General features: G+C 35.9%; 1 non-coding gene across 1 annotated transcript; it reads left to right on the top strand.

The window, feature by feature from the left end:
- Positions 1-20184: 20184 nt before the first annotated feature.
- Positions 20185-20291, top strand: LOC121215676 (small nucleolar RNA R71). The gene has a single exon (XR_005911652.1). It is a non-coding gene; the product is annotated as a small nucleolar RNA R71 (small nucleolar RNA).
- Positions 20292-20566: the final 275 nt, after the last annotated feature.

The raw sequence follows: 20566 nt of genomic DNA, 5'->3' as shown, positions 1-20566 counted from the left end.
GCGAAACCACTCAAATTTTTCCTAGAGTAACCAAGGGGCAGGAACCAGTAACAATTATGTCCAACCTAGATCGACCCAGCCACCTAGTTTCTCCCAACATGCTCAGAAACCAACCCAAGCTAAACCATACAATAGCCTAGAGAATCTATTAAAGGCATACATGGCAAAAAATGATGCCTCTCCTAGGAATTTGGAGAATCAAGTGGGTCAGCTTGTAATTGAACTCAGAAACCGACCACAAGGTGTTTTACCTAGTGATTCGAAGAATCTGAGGAATCCAGGGAATGAGCATTGTAAAATGTTAATATTGAGGAGTGGAAAGAATTTAGAGCCCAATTCTGTCGAAGTTAAGAAGGAGCCAGCTGACACTCAAGACTCAGAGGAAGTTCAACCGAGTGTTGAAATTCGAGTTTCACCGAAAATTGAATCTGTAAAATCTGACAAGGTAACTTCTGAACTAGCTAATTCTGATCAACTAATAACTCCATTAAATGCAGAATTGCCACAAAAACGAATCAACCAGTTCCAGTAAAGAAACCTCCACCACCCTACCGTCAAAGACTTCAGAAGCAGGAAATCCAATTCAAGAAGTTCCTAGATGTACTCAAGCAACTTCATATCAACATCCCGTTGGTTGAAGCACTTGAACAAATGCTGAACTACGTCAAATTCATGAAGGATATCCTGTCTAGAAAATGAAGGCTTGGAGAATTTGAGACGGTAGCCCTAACAAAGGAATGCAGTGCATATCTTTAAGACAAACTACCCCTAAAATTGAAGGATCCTGGATGTTTTACCATACCTTGCAATATTGGAGCAACATATTGCGGTAAGGCACTATGTGACTTGGGTGCGAGTATCAACTTGATGCCCATGTCAATATTTAGGAAGTTGGGGATAGGTGAAGTTAGACCTACTACGGTTACACTTCAATTAGCAGATCGATCCTTAGCACATCCAGAAGGAAAAATCGAGGACGTATTGGTACGTGTAGACAAATTTATCTTTCCTACTGACTTTGTGATTCTAGACTTTGAAGCAGACAAAGAGGTGCCAATCATCCTAGGAAGACCATTCATATCAACCAGAAAAACCCTTATTGATGTGCAAAAGGGCGAGTTTACTATGCATGTTCAGGATGATCAGGTAACATTTAATGTTTTTAAGTCCATGCGATTTCCTTACACAATTGAAGATTGTTCTGCAGTGTTCGATTTAGAGGATTTAATCGTGGAGAAGGAACTCAACTATGTTGAGGACCCATTGGAACAAATTTTAACATCAGATCCTCCAAATAATGAAGAGAATGATGAATACTTAGCTTTGTTAGAAGCTAATCAAAGGGGAATTAATCCGCAATCCCACTTTGAATCTTTAGAGTTAGAGAAAAGGGATTATGCCCAACCAAAAGCATTAATCGATGAGCCACCTAAATTAGAATTGAAGGTACTTCCCTCACATTTGAAATAATGTTTATTTAGGTAACTCTTCTACTCTGTCTGTGATTGTTTCAGCAGAATTAACTACTGAGCAAGAAGAGAAACTCATCCTGGTGTTGAAATAATTCAAGAAGGCTATCAGATGGACCATAGCCGATATTCGCAGAATTAGTCCATCTGTATGCATGCACAAGATTATCTTAGAAGATGGCGAAAAAGGGACGATTGATGGACAACGAAGACTGAACCCCATCATGAATGATGTAGTAAAGAAAGAAATCATCAAGCGGTTAGATGCGAGTATAATTTACCCCATCTTAGATAGTTTATAGGTAAGTCCAGTCTGGTGCGTGCCAAAGAAAGGAGGTATCACGGTCATTGAAAATGAGAATAACGAGTTGATATCGACTAGAACGATTATAGGATGGAGAATTTGCGTCAATTACCGGAAGCTGAACAAGGCAACTAGGAAAGATCACTTTCCTTTGCCGTTTTTGGACTAGATGTTTGATAGACTCGTAGGGCGAGACTAGAGGTGATCATGGGCAAGGCCGGGTCAAGTTCGGGCTAGGCCCAGATAAAATTTTAGGCCTATTTTTTAGGCCCAGGCCCGGTCAGACCCAAAATATGAACCTAAAAATTTGTTCAAGCCTGACCCGAAAGAAAATTGCTAAGCCTGAGCCCGGCCCATATTTCATTAAAAATAAAATATATATTTATTATATAATTTGGATGAAAAGTCCAAAAAGTATATATTTAATTAAAAATAAATATATATTTTTAATATATAGTTTGGGCTGGGCTCGGGCCAAAAAGTCTTACCCGAGGCCCTGCCCGTTTTCTAAACAGACCTCATTTTTTTTCCCAAACTCATATTTCAGGCCTATATTTTTACCCGAACCCTCACATTTTCAGGCGGGCCGTCAGACCGGGCCGAGTAGCCCAATCCATGATCACCTCTAGGCGAGACTATTACTATTTTCTTAATGGATACTCAGGGAATAATTAGATTACAGTAGCATCGAAATATCACCACAAGACAACATTCACCTGCCCGTACGGTACATTTGCATTTAGGCGCATGCCATTTGGTTTATGTAATGCACCTGCTACATTTCAAAGATGTATGATGTCTATTTTTACTAACATGGTTGAGAAATATTTGGAAGTTTTTATGGATGATTTTTCAGTATTCGGAGATACATATGATGATTGCTTAGCCAATCTAGCCAAGGTACTAAGGCGATGCGAAGAAACAAACCTTGTACTTAACTGGGAAAACTATCATTTCATGGTATGAGAAGGTATTGTTCTACGGCATCAAATAACAAGACATGGAATCGAGGTAGATAAAGCAAAGGTAGATGCTATTGAGAAACTCCCACCTCCAATATCTATAAAAGGTGTTAGGAGTTTTGTGGGCCAAGCCGGTTTCTATCAAAGATTCATCAAGGACTTCTCCAAAGTTGCTAAACCCTTATGCAAATTATTGGAGAAGGACACGGTGTTTAAATTTGATGAGGAGTGCTTAAGAGCTTTCAATGATTTGAAGAGTCGGTTAGTCTTGGCACTTATAACAGTCACACCAGACTGGGATTTGCCATTTTAATTGATGTGTGACGCAGGTGACCCTGCGATTGGAGCTGACATGGGTCAGCGAAGCAACAAAGTTTTTCATTACATCTACTATGCGAGTTGAACTCTGACAAGAGGTCAACTGAATTACACGATAACAGAAAAAAGGTTACTTGCTATTGTGTTTGCTTTCGACAAGTTTTGATCTTATCTTGTAGGTACCAAAGTGACTGTTTATACGGACCATTCAGCAATTAAGTATTTACTTGCCAAGAAAGACGCTAAGCTGAGACTGATCCATTAGGTACTTCTACTTTAAGAGTTCGATCAAAAAATTCAACATTGAAAGGGAGTGGAAAACCAAGTAGCAGACCACTTGTCCAGATTAGAGCCGCAATAAGGGAACTCTCCTCTTATACCAATTTGAGAGACATTTCCAGATGAACACATTGATACGACCACGCCTCGGGCACACTTTTGGACCAGCTCCCTAAGCATTGTTTGCAAATCCATACGAGCTGAATTAGTTCAATTCCTTCTCGTTGAGCTCCGTTTAGCTCGTTTCCAGCTCACTTGAGCTCAAGTCAGCTCATTCGAGCTCAATTCAGCTCAATCTTAACCCAATGAGCTTATTTTTAGCTTTCTTTAGTTTGCATTTATTTTGCTGAAATAAACCATTTAATTTGTCTTTAGTTGAATTAGTTGTTTATTTTAAGTTAATTAATTTGTTAAAATCTGGACAAATAATTAATTAATGTTTTAATTATATCTAAATTAAATACTTAATTAATTATGATGTTTTAAATATGTCTGAATTTGTTAATATGCATGGCCGAATTTAATGTGCAAATTATTGAGTTCATATGCTGCTAATTTAATGTGTCTGAAATGCATTTAACTTGCTGATGTTATTTGCTGCAGGTTCATGAACGGATTGGTGCAATGTATGGGAGTGTGCATGCACAATTGAGGTTCAATGGATGGCATTTAAAGTAGCACATGCATTTGGGAAGTTCATGCAAGAGGGAGTTGCTGAAAGTTCATGTATTTGAAGATTCATGGATCATATTATGGGGGAAAAGTACATGGGACGTTTCATGCATGATTCATGCATTTTCAAGATGACCATTCAAGTATTTTAGGCACATTAATGCCTCATTCAGCCAAGCGAGATGTAGGATCATTAAAGGGCTGCACATTCATGGAATTATGGAGATTCTTCAAGGTTAAGGATGCATGAATGCATCAAGTGAAGTAACATGATGATTCGGTCAATCCATGCATCATCTCCAAACATGAACCAAATTTTTAATGCTTCATTCATGCACATTCAGCTGAATTCAGCTATAGCAAATTAATGATTTCTTTCTAGAAATTTCTAGCATATTCATGGATGAATTCTTAGCCATTAAGTTGCCCATTCGGCTAACTTAGTCTTTGCCTATAAATAGCTTGCTTGTTTATTGTAAAAGGTTACAGAATTTGATTATTAAACTTAATAGAACTTTTTTTCTTGTGAGGTTACCTCCTCTCTTCTTTCGTTCGAGTCTCGAAGCGACTTATCTAGCTTGCTAGTGGCGTCCATCCAAACTCAATTGAACTTATCACCAAACCGGTGTGGCGTTCAACCATATTTTTATACCTTTGGTTCTTACCTCTATATAGGTATTGGGTCAAGGTTCGCTTCTATCCTTCATCAAATTTCACCTTAAGCAATATAAGACTCGGGCAATACTTTTTAGTATTGAACATTCTTGACGTTTAAGTTTTATTTTCCATCTCCATCAATTACCTTTTTCTAACCTACCTTGTTTCTATTCTAAACCGAATTTATCAACACCAAACCACTCATCTAAACCCTTCTCAAAGCTTCTGCAACCCTTAGCCTAAATCACCCAATTTTGACAACTCCAACTACTCCTCGTAGACGATCGGGCAATTTTGCGAAACGACTCGATTAACCCGGGCCGGATCACATCATTTGGTATCAGAGCTTGCAAAACGAGGAGCACCGACGTTTGTAACAAGGCCGCAAGTAGGTTCGAAACGTGAAAAAAAATCAAAAAAAATTTCGAGTTGTAATTTAATTTTTTTTCCTTCCTTGTATTTACCTTACTATTGTATTGGAGTATCACAAAAAAAATTGAAATTCAAAAAAAAATTCGAAAAAAAAAGAAAAAAAGAAGTGAGCAAAAAAAAAGAAAAAAAAAGTGAAAAGTCTTGCGAGTTTTATTTTCATCTCTTATTACTTCGATCATCAAGTTTCCCTTCCTACCATTATTTACCCATCCCAACGCCACACTTTAAACCAATATTTTTCTTTGTTCAGCCTACCTTACACCTGACATTATCCCTTGTAACCCATTTTGAAACCGACCCTCAAGCAGCAAATTAAGTCTACCGAGACGAATTACGAATTTGTGAGACGAGGTCGAGTGGTAAAAGGCAAGAGAGCGTGAGTTCATTCGAGAGAAGAAAAGCCAAATAAGAGTGAAACACGAGTGGTGTGCCATTTATTATTTTCTTTGCGAGAGAACTTGTGAGATTTTGTGGTGAGGATTATTTTTCTTTCTAATTTATCTTGTGTTTTCTAACATTTTGTTGAAACATGTCCGAACAATTTTCTGAATGTGAATTCCAAGTATGGAAGCGAGAAATGCAAAGGATAATGCGATCTGAATTCCGACGAATACAAAAAGGAGAACTCCAAGTACTATCCGACAAAGATAAAGAAGATTTGACACCTGTTAACGTTGACATCAAAATGAGTTCAAGTCTTCAACAATTGGAGAACGAACCGCAACATAAGAATCTGTTTCAAACTCGATGCCGTGTCCACGATAAAATTTGTTGCATCATTGTTAATGGTGACATTAGTCAAATGTGGCCAGCACTAGAATGGTGGAAAAACTTGGCTTACTCGTTACCGAGCATCCCCAACCTTATAAGCTGCGGTGGTTTAACGACAAAGGTGAATTTGAAGTTACTCAACAAGTGCGTGTTGCATATTCCATCGGCAGATACCAAGACGAAGTCATTTGTGATGTGGTACCTATTCAAGCTTGCCATTTGTTGCTGGGAGCACCATGGCAATTGGATCACAAGGTCACTCACGATGAACGTACCAATAGGTATTCCATCAAGCATCAAGGAAGGAAAATCACCTTAACACCGCTCACACCGGAACAAGTCCATAAGGACCAAATCAAATTGAAAATTTTGGTTGTAAAAGATTTTGAGCGAGAAAAGAATAAAGAAAATGAAAATGAAAGAAATGAAAAAGAAAAATATGAAAATGAGATTTCAAAAATAAAAGAGAGTCAAAAGCAAAAATAGATTGAAAAAGAAATTAAAAGAGAAGAAAAAGAAAGAGTGGAAAAAGAAATTGAAAGAGAGCTTGAAAAGAAATTGAGTGGAAAACAAAAAGAGTTCGCAAAAGAAATGAGTGAAGAAAGCAAGCAAGAAAAAGTAAGGAAAACTTTTGCTAACCCCTGTTTGAGTTTGCCTTTTGATTCTTCTTCGTTTCAGGTTTACAAAATTTCACCCACGGACTGGTTCCAACTTCATTAACTTTCTGACATACGACGTTTTCAATTAATTGAAAAAGGTAAGTTGGATGTTGTGAATAATTTTCAAACTTTCGAAGGTAAGTCAAGTAAGAATCTTTTTGGTCTTCATTCTAATTGTGATTTGTTTTCTATCGATCAATTCGGCCATTTTGTTGGTCTTAGAGAAAGCTCATTCAAACATTTGTTTTGTTGTTTAACCTTGGATCGAAATGTTGATTTTTCCTTGAAAAGAGTCTTGCAATGCTCTAATCATCATTTGTTTCCTACTGATTTCCATGACGATCAATTGCAAGATATCATTCTTCCAATGTTTCAAGGTAAGCAAGGTATGAATGTTGAAAATTTTAAAGCACCTCTGCCTTATTTGATTGTTGGTGGACACATTGTTGATGATTTGGTCTTTAAAAAAAATCTAAACTTTGACGTGGCTACTTGTCATTCTTTGATTGATGATGAACCATTTGTTTTGTCTGATGATAAGAAGATTCTTGTTTTTGAAAAATCTTATTTTCTTGATGGTATTGGTTGTTTATCTTTAACTTGCAATGGAATGCATGTTTTGGATGCTCGAGATGAAAGTCCGTATAATTTGTTCATTCTAACTGATCCTGTTGAAAAGGAATGGAAATGTATTGATGAGTATGGCATCAGCAAGATTTTTGATGAAGAACGAATAAAACAGCACCAACAAAATATGGAATTGTGTGATCAAAAGTCGACATATCATCTGTTTGGTTGTGTTGATCATGTGAATTATCTAATTTGTGGTGTGAAATTTCCATGTTTTCGTAAATCTTTTCGAACGAAATTTAAAAGGTTTGCTTGTTTGAATTTGAGTATGCTAACACCCTCGTTGCCATTTGGATCGAGTAGTCAAAATCATGTGTTTAATCCTGGAGTTTGTTATTATGAATCATCCATGAAAGAAAGCAAGCATCGTAAATTTTGTTTGAATGAATGTGTAAACAATCTTTGTTTGTCTGATGCTTTCTCTTTAAGTTTGAAAATGGGACATGTGAATCTTGTTGGTTTGTTAAGTCAAAATCAAAATTTTGTTTCCGGAGGTTGTTCTCAACTGTGGTCTAAAAGATCCGAACATGTTTTACATGATAATGATTTTGAGTTGCTTAGTGTTCTTTCTATGAAGTCTGTCATGAAATTGCCAAATCAAATTGAAATGGCAAGAGAAAATTTTGTTTTTGACCCCGGAGATTATTATTCTTTGTTCTTGTTAAAAGGGCTTGGATTTTGTAATTCTGACCTTCGAGATTATGCCTTTCGATTGTTTTGTGATTTAGGTTTGTTTCTATCGAAAAAAACGGTAAGAACAATTTCTATTTTTGACCCTAGTATCGGTTTATTTGTTCGAATTGTGAATCAAATTTTAGAAAGTTCCTTTGTGCTTAACCTTCATCGTGTTACTAATTCGTTTTATTCTTTTATAGGTAACGATGTGAGGCGATACCCTTCTAAAGAGGGAGGGCATGCGAATGAGCTTCTTTTGATCCAAGCCATTTGTGGCTTTCAAAATCTTGAATGATTTTTCGCGAGCAAATGGCCCGATTTGGGGACAAATCACTTTAAAGAGGGAGGGGATGATACGACCACGCCTCGGGCGCACTTTTGGACCAGCTCCCTAAGCATTGTTTGCAAATCCATGCGAGCTGAATTAGTTCAATTCCTTCTCGTTGAGCTCCATTTAGCTCGTTTCCAGCTCACTTGAGCTCAAGTCAGCTCATTCGAGCTCAATTCAGCTCAATCTTAACCCAATGAGCTTATTTTTAGCTTTCTTTAGTTTGCATTTATTTTGCTAAAATAAACCATTTAATTTGTCTTTAGTTGAATTAGTTGTTTATTTTAAGTTAATTAATTTGTTAAAATCTGGAAAAATAATTAATTAAGTGTTTTAATTATATCTAAATTAAATACTTAATTAATTATGACGTTTTAAATATGTCTGAATTTGTTAATATGTATGGCCGAATTTAATGTGCAAATTATTGAGTTCATATGCTGCTAATTTAATGTGTCTGAAATACATTTAACTTGCTGATGTTATTTGCTGCAGGTTCATGAACGGATTGGTGCAATGTATGGGAGTGTGCATGCACAATTGAGGTTCAATGGATGGCATTTAAAGTAGCACATGCATTTGGGACGTTCATGCAAGAGGGAGTTGCTGAAAGTTCATGTATTTGAAGATTCATGGATCATATTTATGGGGGAAAAGTACATGGGACGTTTCATGCATGATTCATGCATTTTCAAGATGACCATTCAAGTATTTTAGGCACATTAATGCCTCATTCAGCCAGGGGAGATGTAGGATCATTAAAGGGCTACACATTCATAGAATTATGGAGATTCTTCAAGGTTAAGGATGCATGAATGCATCAAGTGAAGCAACATGATGATTCGGTCAATCATTGCATCATCTCCAAACATGAACCAAATTTTTAATGCTTCATTCATGCACATTCAGCTGAATTCAGCTACAGCAAATTAATGATTTCTTTCTAGAAATTTCTAGCATATTCATGGCTGAATTCTTAGCCATTAAGTTGCCCATTCGGCTAGCTTAGTCTTTGCCTATAAATAGCTCACTTGTTTATTGTAAAAGGTTACAGAATTTGATTATTAAACTTAATAGAACTTTTTTTCTTGTGAGGTTACCTCCTCTCTTCTTTCGTTCGAGTCTCAAAGCGACTTATCTAGCTTGCTAGTGGCGTCCATCCAAACTCAATTGAACTTATCACCAAACCGGTGTGGCATTCAACCATATTTTTATACCTTTGGTTCTTACCTCTATATAGGTATTGGGTCAAGGTTCGCTTCTATCCTTCATCAAATTTCACCTTAAGCAATATAAGACTCGGGCAATACTTTTTAGTATTGAACATTCTTGACGTTTAAGTTTTATTTTCCATCTCCATCAATTACCTTTTTCTAACCTACCTTGTTTCTATTCTAAACCGAATTTATCAACACCAAACCACTCATCTAAACCCTTCTCAAAGCTTCCGCAACCCTTAGCCTAAATCACCCAATTTTGACAACTCCAACTACTCCTCGTAGACGATCGGGCAACTTTGCAAAACGACTCGATTAACCCGGGCCGGATCACATCACACATACTGAAGGTAAATCATGTCCATAATACTTATTGGTTTGCTGATATTGCTAACTTTTTAGCTTGTGGTTTGATGCTAATTGATAAGACATATCATCAAAAGAAAAAGTTTCTTCACGATGTGAAGTACTATTTCTGGGAAGGACCGTATTTGTTTAAAAAGTGTGCAGATCAAATGATCAGGAGATGCGTGGTAGAAGATGAAGTACATAAGATTTTATACCATTGTCACTCAGCTCCGAGTGGGGCACACTTCGGAGGTACATTGTAATGCTAGGGTTTATATAAATGTACACAATCATTATCAATTAATAAGTAAGTATCGAGTTATCGTCTCCACAAGGATTGTATGTGTGTTAAGTCACTTAATTTGTAAAATTATATTAACAATTTGGCAAATAAAAACACAGTATAGTTGAGAAGTGGTGATTAAAATATTTTTAACTAAATGCAATGATCCCTAATGCAAATTATCCTAAATATGTAAACTATATGAATGAAATAGATTTTAGTAAAAATAAACACAATTTGCAAACATTATAACATAAATAAACTAGGACAATTACTTTAATTAAACTCAATTTATTATCATCATGCTAAATAACATTCGGAAAAACATTCCATGGCAACTCGATCTTTCATGAGTTTGGAAACCACATAAGGTCCTTTTGGAATCCTTTACTTCGTAAATACACATTTTATTGATCCTTATTTACTAAGGGTTTCTTAGCATTCGTGTGAGGTAACAGGGACGTGTTAGGTTTTAAACAATTTAATCACACAAATCTAAAAACTATGAAGATAACAGAGCCTAGTTAGGGTTGTTATACAACCTACAATTTAATCGGAATAGGATCTAAATTGAGCATGCACATTCCAATTATGCGTCCATTAGCCATCATCTGGTTAGGGTCGCTCTGCTAATTTAGGTGCATTTCAATCACGTATGAATGAAATACAGACTTGATTTTAATTAAAAACATGATCGATTGTTGCACAAACATTATAAGCATGAATCAAATAAATATTATTTAATCAAAATAATCATCCTAGCTTAAATAAAATTAAGCTATCATTGCTGTAAACAAGAACAAAGAGCTCATAGCAAACATCTTTATATTAAATTAAAGAAAAGAAAGATTAAACCCAATTCAGAGTGGCTATCACCCAAGACTCTGACTGATAAGACTCCTTCGTTCCTTTGTTTTGCTCCTTTGCTGATGGTTCTCTAATATGGCTGACCAAGGGTTCTTTAAGAGGCTTAATTGCTAAAACCTCTATAAAGAGATGATGCCAGGAGTGAGGGGGAAAGATAGCTAAGAGAGTTGATAGAGGAGAGAAGATGAATGAGTGAGGGATGATTGAAAAAGTGAGAAATTAGCTCTTATTTATAGGTGAGGCAAGGGAGCTAGTTTGCTAAAAATAGGAGTGTCCATCTTTTGAATCTTCTTCCAAGAGTGGCCGGCCATGAATTTAGGAAATGAGACTGATTCTTCCTTGATTTTTGGTCAATTTGAGTGCCACAACAACTAAGGACTAAGACTCGGCCACCAGCAAATCTTCGAGAAAATCTCTGATTTCTTTAACTCTTCAAGGACCTTATGTAATTAAACCAAAAATTGATTTATGGTCAGCCATGTGCAGTGGAAAATTGGGTTGACTTGGTCCCCAAATTGGACTATTTTGTAATTAGAAGAAAACTCTCAAACCTGTCCAAAAATAGTAAATAGTTTAGAGGACCAAATAATATAATTTAACCACTTTAATTAATCAATTTACTTAATTAATTAAAACCCAAATTATTATTGAAATATTTAAAATGAATTATTAAATATAACTTTATATTTTATTATTTAATTTAATCATGCATGGCCCACTTTATAGATTAAAAATATAATATGCTCAAATTAATATAAAATAAGTCATTTTATGCATGAAAACTATATAATAGAACATAAAATCATATTTTAATAATTTCTATGTCCTAATTTCATATTTTCACATATTTCATTAATTTATTAAACAATTAATTGATTTTAACAACAATTTTAATTAAAAAGGTGATGAATTATATAGGAAAAATCCTATATATTTTTCAGTTTACACAACCCCAAACTTAAATCATTGCTCGTCTTGAGTAATGTTCATGCACAGCACAAGGTTTTGCTAAGGCAAATTTTGATAAGAGTGTAAGTAGCATCAATCTTCGTCTCATAATCATGCATCAATAAATTCATGCTCATAGATCTTCTTTATTAACAAGTAACTCACATACAAACATTTTGAAAATTTTATTCTAAGTTTCAAGATATGCCAACATGAATCATAGTTTGCATGTATGTCACAGCCATAGATAATATTCTTCACTCAACACAATTTCTCATCAGTCAAGCAAAACAATCCTAAGGTTTATTTATGATATTCATATGTTGAACTTAATTCTTCCTCTCCACTAATGTAGGCGACATAATCATCAAATCAATTGGTCTTTTATAAGGTTGTAATAGGGCTTGGTTAAAGGTAGGGATTTTTAAGAGATTGGACATTTCGGTTTCAAAAATCTTAACCTTTAACTTTGTCTTGGTTTTCTAGTAATTCAACTTTTTTCTTTAAGTGAACCTTTGGAACACTCCCAAACTTATTTTAAACTCAAGCTCATACATTTTTCCCTTTTTGGAGACTGAGCGAACTTTTCTATGCTCTCTCTTTGTCTTTGTTTTTTTTTAAGCTTGAGCACGTACATCTTTATGAAAATTTCCTCAAATGTTGATTCCCAAGACAACTTAAGTTAAGAAAGGTGTACAAAATTAGGATAATTTTAAAAAGATGGTAACTGACGTATAATATAGGTTCATTTCAAAAACAAGCCTTTAAGCTCAAAATTATAGTTTGAAAGGTCTAATATCATAAGGTGGGTTTGAAAAGGCTCAAATGATCCAAAGAAAAATGGTGCCTATATCATTTTATATTTTTATGTCTCTTAAGATTTCGCCTCAAGAAAGTTACTAAGTCAATTCTAAAGATATAAACCTTCATGCATGTCTAATATTAAGAGAAACTAAGTTTTCATTGCAAACATTACCTAAGACTCAGATCATAAAAACATTCCATTCTTCACGATAACATACAATCACTCAAATAAAATCATCATTCATACTTGCATACAAGCTATCTTATTAAAAAGAATTTCTCTAAACATTCATTTACTAAAACATACTTATGGAAGAAATGATTGAAACATACTTGAAAATTTTTAAAATTTGAGCAATTATTTGCCTTACCCCCCTTTAAAAAGAAGCAATGTCCTCATTGCAAGAATAAAGTAATGAATGAAAACTAAACACCAGGTAGGGTTGTAAAGAAAGAGAGGTGAGTCATTAAGACTGCTTAAATACCAAGTCTTTCCTAATAACCTAATCCTAGACATGTTCATTCCCATTACCACATCACTTAGTCTTATTTTTTCTAAGGAAATGTTTATTCATGCTTGCTATGTTTTATTTTGCAGAAACTAAATCCTAATTACTAAATAAATAAATTCCTAAAGACTTAAAAACAATTAAATAAATAACAAGACAAGAATCCCCCCTTTTATTTTTCTAACTCATTCCCCTTGTCTTCTTTAGTTCCATCTGCGCTTGCATTGTTAGTATCTTCCGTCCATGTATCAAAGATAGCATCTGGGAACTTAGGAACAAAAGTGTTAGAGATATTCTTAAAAGTATTTCGAACTGAATTATCCCTAATTTTTGCATACTTCCAGTAAGTCTGTTGTTGATTGTGCATGAACTTGCACATATCCATCAAAATTGACAACTCTGATTTCTTTGAAGTACTCACAGGAGTTGGCATTGAAGTTGTAAATTCTGGTTCAACACTTAGCTTGACTAGTTCTTCTTCTAGCTCAACCCTAGGTTCAGAGTTTTCAGCTCCTTCAGCTGGTTGAGGACTATTTGGTTCCTTATCAGATTTTCCTTCTTTAGTGTTTGTAACTGAATCAGCTTCAGTTTTAGTTTCATTTGTTGACTCTTCGGTTTTTGGCTCAGTTGGTTCCTCTTGCTCGCCCTGGTTCAGCTCATGTACTCTCTCTACTAACCTTTCAAGATCATGACTTGTAATGCACCCTTGGACATACTACCCCTTCAGATTTGCTTGCATTTTAACACGGGCCCTTAAACAAAGTGAAGTGATTAATGATGGGAAATAAGCACTTCCTGCCTTCTTTTTATCACAGTCATAAATCTCCTTAAGAAGAATTTTCCCAACATTAATAGATTTTTCTGTCAAGATTGCACATAAAAAGAGCATCCGTTCCATCGAGAAGGTGGAATTGTGTGAGATAGGCTTAAAACTGTAGCGAACAAAATAAAACCATACCTTTGCTACTGGTTTTAAGTATTCTCTTCGACAAGAATAGCTCTCATACTTTCTTATAATCCATTGGGATCCTAGATTTGTCACAACATCAAGCACTTGTTGAAGAAAATCCCAATTGATATTGTTCATCATTGGGTAGTACTCATCTTCCTTAACATCATGTAAATTAAACAAATCATTGTTGGACTTAGAAGTAAGAGGTACCTTTTTCTTTCGAACGATGACTTTAGTAGCATCTTGTGTAGTCAAACTAGCATAGAATTCTTGAACTAGTTCATCATCGGAAAGTGAACAAGCATTACAAAATCGTTCCTACTTGAGAGCATTGATTATCTTTCTAATCGGCATAGGGACAACCATCACATATTTGCTTTTCAGGTTAAAACCTTTTTTTTGGCATCATAGGTTGATGCTTGAAAATTGAATTAAACTCTCTTTCACTTCTTCATCGATCAAAATCGGGTTTTCAGGAATAGTCTTTGATGATCTAGTTTTTCTGCAAGACATGGTATGTTCCTAAAAATTCGGCAAAATTTCTACTTACAGAGGCAGAACAGAAATCGACAAAAGAAGGTAGAACTTGCTTCGGAAAACCTTGCTATGGCGAAAGAGTTACAGCGATGACAGCAACGTGTGACAACAATGGTGGTGTGCAGCGGAGATAACGGGTACATGGTGCAGCAATGTCGATGCTCCGATTATTCTCTCATGACGGCACTAGGTGGTTTCAGCAAAAAAAAAAGCCTAGGGATTTTTTCGGGATTTGAGGCTAGTGGCACAAAAAGGAGATTTTAAGGATTTCTAGGGTGTAAACAAATTGCTTTGAGGGATATGAAAATTAGTAGCATGAAGAGGGGTTTATATAGGGAAAAATTAGGGCAACATGTAGCAAAAATTTAGCTACATTAGGGTTACTTGGGCGACAAGCAATAGGTGTGACCGCAGGGGTTAAATTTTTACGTCCTTTTTACTGTCTTGGGCCTCAAACTCAGACTGTATCTTAAAAAAAAACCTGATTAGTACTTGGGCCAAACTTGACCCCCTTTATTAATATAAAAATTTAAAATTTAAACAAAATAAATTAAACTAGAAAAAAAACATTTTAAAACCTAATTAGAAAATTTCTTCTTAACAAATTACATTAAATTAATTCCCAGGAAAGGTTGGTGGGGTCACAGCGGTCCCGCTTAAGTTCCAATCTCCTTAGACAGAATTAATTAAATGTACTAAATTAAGAAAATAAATTCTAATTATTTATTTATTTACAAGACGAGTTCATGAAAAATTAAGGGTTTGCTAATTTGACCTAGGATTCAATTCGCTCAACTTCATCATCCCAGTAGTGTTTGAGACATTGACCGTTAACTTTAAACATACCTCCGTAATTGTCGTATAATTCAATAGCTCCAAAAGGAAAAACTCGATGGATGGTATAAGGTCCTTTCCATCGAGATTTTAGCTTCCCAGGAAATAACTTCAGCTTTGAATTAAACAACAACACCTTCTGACCTTCTTTAAACTCACGAGGTTGTATATGACTATCATGTCATCTCTTTGATCTTTCTTTACACATTTTGGCATTCTCATAGGAAAACAACCTCAGCTCTTCCAACTCATCAAGTTGTAACATCCTTCTCTCACCGGCTTGCTTAAGATCAAAGTTCAACTACTTCAAAGCCCAGTGAGCTTTATTCTCCAACTCTAATGGAAAATGACATGCCTTTCCAAAGACTAACAAATAAGGAGTCATTCTAACAAAGTCTTAAATCTTGTTCAATAGGCCCATAATGCATCATCGAGCCTTCGAGACCAATCTTTTCTACTAGGACGTACTACCTTTTCAAGGATACCCTTGTTTCGCGGTTCACTCTTTCAACTTGCCCATTAGACTGGGAATGATAGGCAGTAGCAATCTTATGTCTCACATCATATTTGTCAAGCTACCACTTAAGCCATTTGTTCACAAAGTGGGAACCTTCATCACTAATAATAGCTCTTGGTGTCCTAAATCGTGTAAACACATGCTTATGTAGAAATCGCATGACTACCTTAGCATCATTTGTAGGGTATGCTTCAGTTTCAACCCACTTGGATACATAGTCCACAGCAACTAAGATGTATTTTTCCCATAAAAAAAAGGAAACGGGCCTAAGAAGTCAATGCCCCATACGTCGAACAATTCAATCTCCAAAATGGTTGTTAAGGGCATTTCATTCATCCTTGATATATTACCAATCCTTTGGCATTTATCACAGTTCTTCACATAAGCATAAGTATCTTTAAATAGTGTAGGCCAAAAGAAACCTGCTTGCAAAATCTTTGCTGCAATACGTGAACCACCAAAGTGTCCCCCACTTGGAGATGAATGGCAATGATATAAGATCTCAATAATCTCACTTTCAGCTACACACTTTCAGATTATATTATCTGCACGTTGTTTAAATAAAAACGGATCCTCCCAAAGATAATATTGACTATCATGAAAGAATTTTTTCCTTTGTTGGTATGTCTTTTCTCGAGGAATTATTCCAGATGTAAGATAATTGGCAAAATCAGGAAACCAGGGTATTTCATGAATTCAATTTACCTCAAATAAGTATTCATCTGGGAAATTCTCATTGATAGGCACACATGACTGAGTCACCTTATCTTGCTCCAACCTCGATAGATGATTAGCTATTTGATTTTCAATACATTTTCTGTCTTGTATCTCAAGGTCAAATTCTTGGAGTAAAAGTATCCAATGAATTAGTCTTGGTTTTGCGTCTTTCTTCATGAGCAAGTATTTAATGGTCGCATGGTCAGTAAATACTGTAACTTTGGTACCTATAAGATATGAGCAGAATTTGTCAAAAGCAAAAACTATATGAAATAGTTCCTTTTCAGTTACCGTATAATTAAGTTGGGATCTCGTCAAGGTTCTACTTGCATAGTAAATGGGTTGGAACAATTTATTTCTTGTTTGACCCATCACAGCTCCAACAGCATAGTCACTTGCATCACACATCAACTCAAAAGGTGTGCTCCAATCGGGTGTAATGATTATTAGGAATAAGATTAACTGTTTTTTTAGCTCTTCAAAAGCTTCTAAACATGCTTTGTTAAAATCAAACACTGTATCCTTCTCTAACAACAAACACAGTGGCTTAGAAATTTTTGACAAATCCTTGATAAACTTTCGGTAAAAATCGGCATGGCCTAAGAAACTTCTGACTCCTTTCACATTAATTAGAGCTGGTAATCTTTCAATTACATCCACCTTTGCTTTGTCGACTTCAATTCCTTCTTTTGAGATCTTATGACCTAAGGCAATCCCTTCCTTGACCATAAAATGGCATTTTTCCCAATTAAGGACAAGATTTGTCTCCTTGCATCTCTTCAGAACCTTAGCCAAATTACTCAGACAAATATCATAAGTGTTACCAAAAACAGAAAAATCATCCATGAAAACCTCAACAAAATTTTCAACCATATCAGTAAATATTGCCATCATGCATCGTTGAAAAGTTGCAGGTGCATTGCATAAACCAAAAGGCATTAGCCTAAAAGCAAACGTACCGTACAGACAAGTAAAGGTTGTTTTATGTTGGTCTCGGGGGCTACAACTATTTGGTTCTATCCCGAATAGCCATCCAAAAAATAATAGAATTCATTACCTGCCAGTCGATCTAACATTTGATCCATAAAAAGCAACGAAAAATGGTCCTTCCGAGTGGCTTTGTTCAACTTTCTGTAATCAATACAGATTCTCCAATCGGTAATAGTTCTTGTTGGAATTAACTTGTTATGCTCATTTTCAACAATTGTGATTCCACCTTTCTTCGGCAGACACTGCACCGGACTTACCCACGAACTATCTGAAATAGGATAGATGATTCCTGCATCTAACTATTTGATCACTTCCTTTCTCACGACTTCTTTTATAATAGGACTGAGCCTCCTTTGCACATCAACTTGAGCTCTTTCATCTTCTTCTAAAATGATTTTATGCATGCAAAAAGAAGGGCTTATACCTCAAATATCAGCTATGGTCTAACCAATTGCTTTCTTAAATATCTTTAGAACAACAATTAGTTGCTCCTCTTGATCTTTCGTCAGTTCCGCTGAAATAATCATAGGCAAAGTAGAACAATCACCTAAATAAATGTATTTCAAATGGGAGGGAAGTACCTTTAGTTCGATTTTAGGTGGTTCTTCAATTGACAACTTGGGTTGCACAAATTCTCTAACTTCCAACTCCAACGGTTCAAATCGTATGGATTGAATAAAATTTCTCGGATTGGCTTCCATCAAAGCCATGTTTTCTCCACCTTCTTCATCCTCCAAAGGATCAAGATCTAAGGCTTTCTCCAATGGATCTTCTTCAACATTGCTTTCCATAGAAACCAAGGTTTCTATCTCTTCCATAACTGAACACTCCTCTGTCGGATCGGGAAATTTCATTGCTTTAAGAATGTTAAAGGTTACCTGATCGTTTTGAACTTGCATGGTGAGTTCTCCTTTCTGCACATCAATTAACGTTCTTCTCGTGGCTAGGAAAGGTCTCTCAAGGATAATTGGCACTTCCTTATCTGTTTCAAAATCTAAAATAATGAAATTAGCAGGAAAAATAAATTTATCGACTCTTACCAAAACATCCTCGATCTTTCCTTCGGGATATGCTAAAGATCAATCCGCTAGCTGAAGCGTCACAATTGTAGGTCTTACTTCACCTGTCCCTAACATCTTGAAGATAGGCTTAGGCATCAAGTTGAGACTCGCTCCTAAGTCACACAAAGCTTTACCACAGTAAGATTCACTAATGTTACAGGGTATAGTAAAGCTTCATGGGTCTCTCAATTTCGGTGGCAGTTTGTTCTGCAAAAATGCACTACACTCCTTTGTGAGGGCAACAGTCTCATACTCACTTATTCATTTCTTCTTGGACAGTATATCCTTCATAAACTTCACATAATCCAGTATTTGTTCTAAAGCCTCCACCAACAGAATATTGATGTGTAACTGCTTCAAAACATCCAAAAACTTCTTGAATTGTACCTCATGTTTCTGCTTGTGTTGCTGCAATCTTTGCAGATATGGAGGTGATGAAACTTTCGGTTGAATCAGACAACTTTTCTGAGTAGGTAAATTTGCATCCAAAGAAGATTTTAACATATCTGAATTTACTAGATTAGTATTTACCTTATCAGTCTCTATAGATTCTGACTTTTTTGGTGTAAGAACTTCAATATCTGGTTAACTTCCCTCCTTTTCAACAAGCTCATCATCGACATCAATCAAACGGGATTCTAGAGTCTTACCACTCCGCAATGCTACTACCTTGATATGTTCTTTACCCAAATTCCTTAGATTCTCAGTATTGCTCGACAAGGTTCCTTGCGGTCTATTACGAAGCTCCGTAGCTAACTAACCCATTTGGTTTTCCAAATTTTTCAGTGTTGCCGCTTGGCTTTGGATCAAAGCGTCATTCTTTGCTATGTACGCTTTCAACAAGTTCTCCAAACTATTTGATGCCTCAGCTTGAGGTAGTTTTGGAGCTTGCTGATTAAACCCTTGAGATTGGTTGGGTCTTTGCTGTAATAAGTTGTTGTTCAGTCCATTTCCTTGGTTGCTCCAAGAAAATTTAAGATGATTACGCCATGAAGGATTGTAGAAGTTGGACTGGGGTCCTTGTCCACTCCTATTTTGATATTGGTTCCCCACATAGTACACTAACTCGGGATTCGATGGATAATTTTTAAAAGAATAATCTTCCCCACAGTACACACAGGAAACTACTTCAAACGGACTTGGTGGCTGAGCTGCAAAACTATTGGTACTATTAGCAGTTAACTATTTTAACATAGAGGAAATAGACGATAAATGAGCTGATAGTAAAGTGAAAGAGTCAACTTCATGAACTCTGGCTACGCGTCTTCCTGAAGCTGTTCGATTTGTTGGCCATTGATAGTTATTACTCGCGATCCTCTCGATGATCTCATAAGTCTCATTATAAGACTTAGACAAAATTGCACCATTCATGGAAGCATCTACCATCAATCTTGCATGTGCATTGAGACCACTATAGAATGTCTCCAACTGGATACAATGAGGAATCTCATGATGAGGACACTTACGAAGTAACTCCTTGAATCACTCTCAAGCCTCATACGAAGACTTGTCATCCAATTGTTGGAAAGTTGTGATCTCGTTCCTTAACTTAGCGTTTTTGCTAGGTGGGAGATACTTAACCAAAAATCTCTCTGCTAATTCTTGCCATGTAGATATGGAACTTTGTGGCAATAAATTGAGTCATGCTCGTGCTCGATCTCACAACGAGTATGGAAACAACTTCAACCTCAGTGTTCCTTCAGTCACACCGGCTATCTTGAATGAATCACTCACCTCCATAAATAATCGAAGGTGGAGATGTGGATCTTCTGTGGGCATACCACTAAATTAGCCCACCATTTGTAGCATTTGAAACATCACTGGTT

The sequence above is a fragment of the Gossypium hirsutum genome, chromosome D03 (genome assembly GCF_007990345.1).
Source record: "Gossypium hirsutum isolate 1008001.06 chromosome D03, Gossypium_hirsutum_v2.1, whole genome shotgun sequence".
NCBI classification, from domain to species: domain Eukaryota; kingdom Viridiplantae; phylum Streptophyta; class Magnoliopsida; order Malvales; family Malvaceae; genus Gossypium; species Gossypium hirsutum.
This window is presented reverse-complemented; position numbering and strand designations above follow the sequence as displayed.